This window comes from Talpa occidentalis, unplaced genomic scaffold (genome assembly GCF_014898055.3).
Source record: "Talpa occidentalis isolate TD23 unplaced genomic scaffold, MPIMG_talOcc4v2.1 talOcc4.15, whole genome shotgun sequence".
Classification (NCBI taxonomy): domain Eukaryota; kingdom Metazoa; phylum Chordata; class Mammalia; order Eulipotyphla; family Talpidae; genus Talpa; species Talpa occidentalis.
Window position 1 is genome coordinate 48,822,297 of NW_023601543.1, and position 8,663 is coordinate 48,830,959.

At 37.0% G+C, this 8,663-nt stretch overlaps 1 pseudogene; it reads left to right on the forward strand.

The window, feature by feature from the left end:
• The first annotated feature begins 527 nt into the window (after positions 1–527).
• On the forward strand, positions 528–1,061 carry LOC119246686 (protein BEX1-like; annotated as a pseudogene).
• The last annotated feature ends 7,602 nt before the right edge of the window (positions 1,062–8,663 follow it).

Sequence of the window (8,663 nt, forward strand, 5' to 3'; positions counted from 1 at the left end):
ACTACGAAGACACTCAGAAGCCTAAGGTGAATTCTGCACCACAAAGAGAGAACAAGTGAACAGATCCAATCACATGGGAATGGAATATTTTTTCTTTCTATCAGATACAGAATTCAAAATTGGCATGAGAATGAAATTCAAAGAAATGGAAGAAAACTCGGGCAAACAAACAAATGCCCTAAAAATAAAATTAGCAAACAGAAGATTAAAATTGAAGCTTTATACAAGAAAGTAATGCAGTTACAAGATGAAAAAAAAGATCAATAGAGTGTATAAAAAGAAAGCAGTAGGAGAAGAGATCAAATGGAATCTTGAATCAGTAACTTTGAGGATGAAAATGTGCTAATAAATCAGGAGAAAGAGATGGGGGGATGGGGTGGGGGCTGCAGACCTCCCCTGATGACCAGGGAAGGGCAAACCCAGGCTTCGGGGCATAGCGCGACAGCCAGGGGCAATCGGATTGGAGAGGACTTGCCCCGCAACACGGTGGTCTGCTGGTCCATGTGTAGCGGCGCACATCACAGCGTGAATCGTGAGGAGGAGGAGACAGCAAGGATAGGCCCAGGATAATGGAGTCCAAAGAGGAACAAGTGGCAAAAGATCTCAACATGGAAAATACCAACGCGGGGCATGAGAAAAAGGAGGAAAAGGAGCACTACGCTAATAAAGGAGAGCCCTTGGCCCTCCCTTTGGAAGCTGGTGAATATTCTTTGCCTAGAGGAAGCCGTAGGCGGTCCGCCTCCGGCAGCCCATCCAGCAGTATAGATGGGAAGTGATTGAGAAGCTTGGAGAGCCACAGGCTAGGGTGAGAGAGGAGAATATGGAAACAATTGGGGAGGAGGTTAGACAGTTGATGGAAAAGCTGAGGGAAAAGCAGTCCAGTCATAGTCTGCATGCAGTTAGCACTGACCCCCCCTCGCCAAGACCATCATGATGAGTTTTGCCTTATGCCTTGAATCCTGTTATTTCCCCTGAAGCTAATAGGGAGACACACCTGCTTCCTAAACTTACATGTTTGTGATGTACCTTTGTTGTAAACCTTTTGATGTCATTAATTTCTGGTGGGTCAATTACTACCAACTTAGTGTTGAATGTTGTGTTTTTCACCCAGTCTGTAAGATTTTGTTAGCAGAGGAATTTTACCTATTGCATGGGAAAAAGCTCATTATATATTGTGAAGTTAATAAAGCAGTTTAATAAATAAATAAATAAATAAATAAATAAATACATAAATAAATAAATCAGGAGAAAGAAGAAAGAGAGAAATTAAGAAAATAGGTGCCTCCCTGGTGTCACAGGGGGTTTAGACGCAACACTATGAAGCTATCCACAGCCACTGTAGCCTGAATTCAATCCCCGGCCAGGTAGGTGACCCAGATGGTGCAGCAGACCTCTTCTGACTCTCCTACTGCTCCCCTCAGCAATGTATTTCAGTCCACCTGTTTTGTTTCCCACTCTGTCTCTGGTGAATCCTCTCACCCCCCCACAGCTCTGGCCTGTACCCCAGTTCTTACATGCATAAATATATCAATCTTTAAAAAAATGAAGAAAATAAATGAAGAAGCACTTCAAGAATTATTCAATACTTGATCCCATAAGGAAAGGCTGCATAAAAATAATGGGTAGTCAAGGAGAGGAAGAGAGAGAAAAAGGAACAGAGAATTTATTTAAAGAAGCAATAGAGGAAAACTTCCCAAACCTGGCAAAGCAACTAAATGTGCATAGTAGTGAAATTACTGAAACTACAAGACAGAGAAAGAATATTGAAGCTGGTGAAAGGGATAAAGTAGATAACCTATTAAAGAAGCCCTATGAGGGCCTCCCCTGGCGGTGCAGCAGTTGAGCGCTGGGCTGCGAGGCTGCCCGCAACCTCTGCAGCGCCAGTTCTTTCCCCTGCTGCTGGCGAGGGTCCCACAAAAAAAAAAAAAAAAAAAAAAAAGCTCTATGAGGCTTACATTGAAATTCTCTGAAAAAACACTATAGGCAAGGAGAAAATAGAAAGATCTGATCTAAGTTCTAAAGGGTAAATGCTGACAACCAAATTTTTTCGATGCCCAAGGCTCTCCTTAAACATGAAGTTTGTGAAACTTCAAATTTCTGAAAGAGAAGCTAAAAGCAATTGAAAACAGTATACACACCTCTAAGAAATGTTCAAAAGATGCTCTTTGGAATTGATGTTTCTGTGTCTTTTGGGTAAATACCTGGGAGTGGAATTGCAGAACTATTTACAATAGCTAAGCTTTGGAAACAACCCAAATGCCCAAAAATCAATGACTGGATCAAGAAGATGTGGTACATATGGAATACATATGGTACATATGGAATATTACTCAGCATTCAAAAAAGATGCAATTTGCAGCAACATGGATGGCACTGGAAGGGATCATGCTCAGCGAAATAAGTCAGAAAGAAAAAGAAAAATACCGGATGGTCTCACTCATAGCAGGAATCTCGAAAACTTAAATAAGGGACCAGGAAAATGAATAACTATAAGAAAGTGAAAATCAAAATCAACAAACAACTATGAACCAGAGACACTCTACGGGTGGTGGGGGTGGGGAGGGGAGGGATTGGGGTCAAAATAAGGGGATTGCAATTGTATGGGAATATAAAAATAAAATTTATTATATATAAAAAAGAAATGTTCAAAAGAATCATAGTATATAAATCAAAATCAAACAGAAGAATGTTTACAAAGGACTGAACAAGGACATCAATATAAACAGAAAACTAAAGGCAAAATGACAATATCAGACCTTCACATATCAGTAGTCACTCTATTAACAGACTTTTATCAGTTTTTATTTATGTACTTTAATAATAATTTTATTATTTTAATTGTGGTATCATTAGAATTTTCCTAAACTTGCCCATCAAAAGACAAAGAGTATCTGGTTTGATTAAAAAAAAAAAAAACACAGAATCCAACTTTCTGTTATCTCTACGAAAAGCACCTGAGCTCCAAATATAAATATAGACCCAGAGTAAAGCAATGAAAAATAATTCTACAGCAAACAAGATCCAAAGGAAACAGAAACAGGCATAGATCAAATGCAATAGATTTCCTGCTAAAAACAAAATGTAGTAAGAGATAGGAATGTACACTATATAATAGTTAAGTGAACAATATATATAAAGAAGATTTAACACTCAGCAATACATAAGCACAAAATGATGAAGCATATACATATTTAAAGAAAACATTAGCAAATATGAAAAGAGTCTTTGGGAAAAGCATCTTGTTGGCAGGGGATTTCAAAACCAGCTATCAGCAATGGACAGATAAATCAGGGAGAAAATTAATAAGGGCAAAATAGCACTAAGCAAATAATTAGAACTCATGGGCTTATTAAGCATTTATAGGACATGGGACACCCCCCAAAAAATCTATCTGAATACACATTTTTCTAAAATGTTCATGGGCCATTTTTCAAGATTGGTCACATATTGTGTCACAAGACAAGTATCAAATTCATGAAGATTGAAATCTTACCAAGCATCTTCTCTGACCATGAAGGTATCAAACTAAAAGTAAACCAAAAACGACAGAGGAAAATACCTTTATTACATAGAGCCTGAACAACACAACACTGAATGATTGTTGTGTTAAAGAGGAAAACTAAGAAGAATTTAAAAAATTAAATTGAGCCTAGTTACAAATCATAACCATTGAGAATGTATGAGATATAGCAAAAGCAATGCTGAGTAGGAAGTATATACAAATACATACCCACATCAAGAAACAAGAAAGTTATCAAGTAAATAAGCTTATCTCAAATCTTAAGGTGCTAGAAAAGCAAGAAAAAAACACATAAGTCAATATAATGAAGGAAATAAAAATCAGAGCTGAAATAAATGACAGATTTTAAAAAGCAGTAAATATAGTAATCCAACTAAAAGTTGGGTTTTTTGAAAAAAAAAAAAAAAACAGACAAACCCCCAATCGACCATCCAGGCTCATAAAAGAAAAGGGAGAAAACTCACATAAATAGGATTAGAAATGAAGAGGAGAAATTATAACAAATATAAGAAATTCAGAGGATTATGAGACTACTGTAAATATCTATAAATTCAATAACCTAGAAGAGATGAGAAAATTCTTAGAAGTGTACAATCAACTGAGACTAAACAGAGAAGAAATAGAAAATCTCAAAAGGCAAATTTCAAAAAGGAAATTGAAACAGTAATTAAAAGTCAACCAAAACCAAAAGTCTAGGACCCGATGGCTTCAAAAATGAGTTATACCGAAACTTCAAAGGAGCTTATACCTTCTCTGCTCAAACTCATTTAAAAAATTGACATAGAAGAGAAATTTTGAAACATAGTTTATGAGGCCCACATCACTCTGATTTTAAAAAAAAATCAGACAATACACCACAAAAAAGAAAGAAATCAACAGTCCAATATCTCCATTGAACTTAGATTGAAATTAAAAAATCCCCAACAAAATCTTAGCAAACCACATTCAAAAATGCATGAAAAGAGTCACCCACTATCAACAAATGAGATTTGATCCAGGGACACAAGGAGGGTTTAACATTCAAAAATAAATCAAAGTAATTCACCACATCAATTAAAGGAAAGATACAAACCAATGATCAATATCAATAGATTCCGAGAAAGCATTTGATAATTAATATCAGTCCTCAAAAAACAGGATTAATGGAACATACCACGATATAATGAAGGCCATAGAAGACAAACTAATAGCTAACATTATTTTCAATGGTTAAAATCCAAAAAGGTTTTACCACTAATATCTTATGCACGACAAAGATGTCCACTTACACTACTATCAACATATTATTGGACAGTCCTACCTAGAGCAATTAGACAAGAAAATAATATAAACATATTTCAAAGAGAAAAATTAGTAAAGGTATCATTTTTTTTTTCAAATGATATGATAACATACATTGAGAATCCTAAAGACTCCCCTATCAATAAACAAAACTCGGGGCTCCCCTGGTGGCGCAGCAGTTGAGTGCTGGGTTGCAAGGCTGCCCACAGCCTCTGCAGCACTGGTTCAATCCCCGGCCACCAGCGAGGGTCCCACATGGCACGACAGACCTCTCCTGCCATGCCCACTGCTCCCCTCAGCAGTGTATTTCGTCAGTCTGCCTGTTCTGTTCCCCACTCTGACTCTGGTGAATTATCTCACCCTCCCGTGCTTCTGACTGTACCCAGTGCTTGTATAAATAAATAAAATAAATCTTAAAAAAAAATAAAATAAAATAAACAAAACTCATTTACTTCTTAAATACAAGCAGGGATAAAAAACAATATTTTTAAAAATAATACTAATAAGAATTTGGGGCATCCCTGGTGGCACAAGGGGTTAAGACACAACTCTATAGAGCTATCCACATCCAGGGAGGTGACACACATGGTGCAGCAGACCTCTCCTGTTGCACCCACTGCTCCTTTCAGCAGTGTATTTCAGTACATCTGCCTGTTTTGCTCCCCAATCTGTCTCTGGTGAATCCTCTCACCCTGTATCTCTGGCCTGCACCCCAGCTCGTGTATGCATAACAAATCTTTAAAAAATAATACTAATAAGAATTAAATACCAAAGAATAAATTGAATAAGGTGAAGAAAATATATGAAGATAATTAAAACATTGTTAAAATAAATAGAAGACACATGAAATAGAAAGATATTCCTTGCCCATGGTTTGGAAGAATAAACATAGTCAAGATGGCCATACTATCAAAAGCAATAGACAGATTCAATGCAATTTCTAACAAAATTTCAATGGCATTCTTCAAAGAAATAAAACAAACATTATTGAAATTCATGTGGACTCACAAAAGACTACAAGTAGCCGAAGCACTCTGACAAACAAGAACAAGAATAGTGTTATTGCACATAATTCAAAATATACCACAAAAGATAATAATAAAAAATAAGGTACTGAGACAAAAACAGATATACAGATCAATAGAATTGAGAGCCTAGAAATAAACACAGACCAATATGGTGAATGAGACTGGAATATACAATGAAGCTAGGGCATACTCTACAGTAAATGATGCTGGGAAAACTGGACAGTCACATGCAGAAGAATGAAACAAGACAACTATGTCACAAGATACACAAAAATCAAATAAAATGGTTAAAGGACTTACTTGGATATAAGTTCTAAAACTATAAAAAGTAGAAATAATACAAAGAAGAAAACCGGCAGAACACTACATGTCATAGGACTTGTCTCTTTCTGCAAGGAAAATAAAAGATAATATAAAATTACTGGGGCTACATTTATCTAAAAAAACTTTTGTTCAGAAAAACAAACTGTCAACAAAACACAAAGACACCCTGCAAAATGGGAGAAAATATTTGTTCACCATAGATCTGACCAAGGGTTGATGATCAAAGATCGTCAAAGAACTCATACAACTAAATAAAAAGAAAACAAATAACCCAATCAAAAAATGGAAATAACTAAATAGACACCTCTCCAAAGAAGACATACACATAGCCAATGGGCATATTAAAACGTGCTCATAATGGGTCTCCCTGGTGGTGCAAGGGGTTAAGCACCACACTATGAAGCAATCCACAACCCACATGGTGAAGCAGACTTCTCCTGTCTTGCCCACTGCTCCCCTCAGCAATGTATTTCATCAGTGTGCCTGTTCTGTTCCCCACTCTGTCTCTGGTGAATCCTCTCACCAGCCCACATCTCTGGCCTGTACCCCAGCTCTCATATGCATAAATAAATATATCTTATAATAAATTGAAAACAGAAGTGCTCATAATCACTTATTGCAAATCAGATGCATACCAAATAATACAACCATACCACTATCTTATAGCAAACACAAAAATTAAAATGAATTAAAGATTTAATGCTTCAATTTTGAGCTCTGTTCATTGTGTTTTTCATATCAATCATTTCTTATTCGATGAGATAACATGCACACTGTTGAGAATGTCCAGTATAACAAAGGCCAGAAAAAATAAGTACTGGCATGGATGTAAAGAAAAAAAAAATGAATCTTCTTATATAGATGTTGGAAATGTAAACTTTTCTAGCTCCTACGTAAAACAATATTGAAGTTTCTCAAAATATAAAGGATGGATCTACAATGTGACCCAGCATTCTCAATCCCTGGTATCTACCCACTAATTTGAAGGGAAATACATGTCACTATGTTCACTGCAGCACTATTTAAATAACCAATTTATGGTTACATCCTTTGTGCCACAAAAACAAGTGAGTGGATCAGAGGTAGTGGTATACATAATATACATGATGGAATACTACTCAACTATCAAAAAAAGATAAATACTTGTGGCAACATGGATGGAACTGGAAGTGATTTTGCTCAGCAAGATAAATCAGAAGGAGAAAGACAAATTCCAAATGGTGTCCACTTATGAAAACATAGGCACACCAAACAAACGATCAGATAAATTGAAGCTAACAACAAACCCTAGAAAGTTGATTTTAGAACTGTGACTACTAGAAGGGGAGGAATGCAGAGAATGAGAACAAACAAGGAACAGAACACAAAGGACTGCTTGGGTTAACTAAGGGTGCTTTGGTAGTGGGAATGTGGTGTAGTAACAATCACTGAAGGGGAAGATCTATGGTTTAACAATATAAACCAATAATAATGCAATAAAACCAAAGGCTATTTAAAAGATAATTGAGAGGCCAGTGCCCATTATTTTTTTTAAGATTTATTTATTTATTTATTTATTTATTTGTTTGTTTGTTTGTTTGTTTGTTTGTTTATTTATACAAGCACTGGGTACATTCAGAAGCACAGGAGGGTGAGAGAATTCACCAGAGCCAGAGGGGAGAGCAGAGCAGGAAGACTGATGAAATACACTGCTGAGGGGAGCAGTGGGCGGCAGGAGAGGTCTGCGAGCCATGTGGGACTCTCGCCAGGCAGCCGGGGATCAAACCGGTGCTGCAGAGACTGCGGGCAGCTTTGCAACCCAGTGCTCAACTGCTGCGCCACCAGGGAGGCCCCCAGTGCCCTTTCTTATATGGATGGTTAATCTTATGACAAAAGACCCAAGAGTATACAATGGAGAAAAGAAAATATTTCCAACAATTGGTGTTTTTAAAACCTGGAGAGATACGTACCAAAAAATACAATCAGACCGCTATCTTATAGCAAACACAAAAATTAAAATGAATTAAAGATTTAATGATTCAGGAGCCTCCCTGGTGGTGCAAGGGGTTAAGACGCAGTGGCACTATGAAGCTACCCACTGACAGTTAGATCCCTGGCCAGGGAGGTGACCCACATGACACAGCAAACCTCTCCTGCCTTGCCAGCTGCTCCCCTTAGCAGTGTATTTCAGTAGATCTGCCTGTTCTGCTCCCCACTCTGTCTCTGGTAAATCCTCTAAACCCACACCTCTGGCCTGTACCCCAGTTCTTGTATGCCTAAATAAATAAATCTTTTTAAAAAATTATTAATGCTTCAGTTTTGGGGCTCTGTCATTATGTTTCTTATATAAATCATTTCTTTTTCTGGGTTCCTTTTCTAATCTGTTTTTCTGAGTTTTCTTTGTATTATTCTATTTCTTTGATTTTCTTAATTTTTGCAATTTTGAATTCTGTTTTTGGTAGGAATAGAAGCTCTGCCACATCTATGTGGTTGGGATCTGAAGATTGGTTTTCTTTCTGTGAGGTATTGTT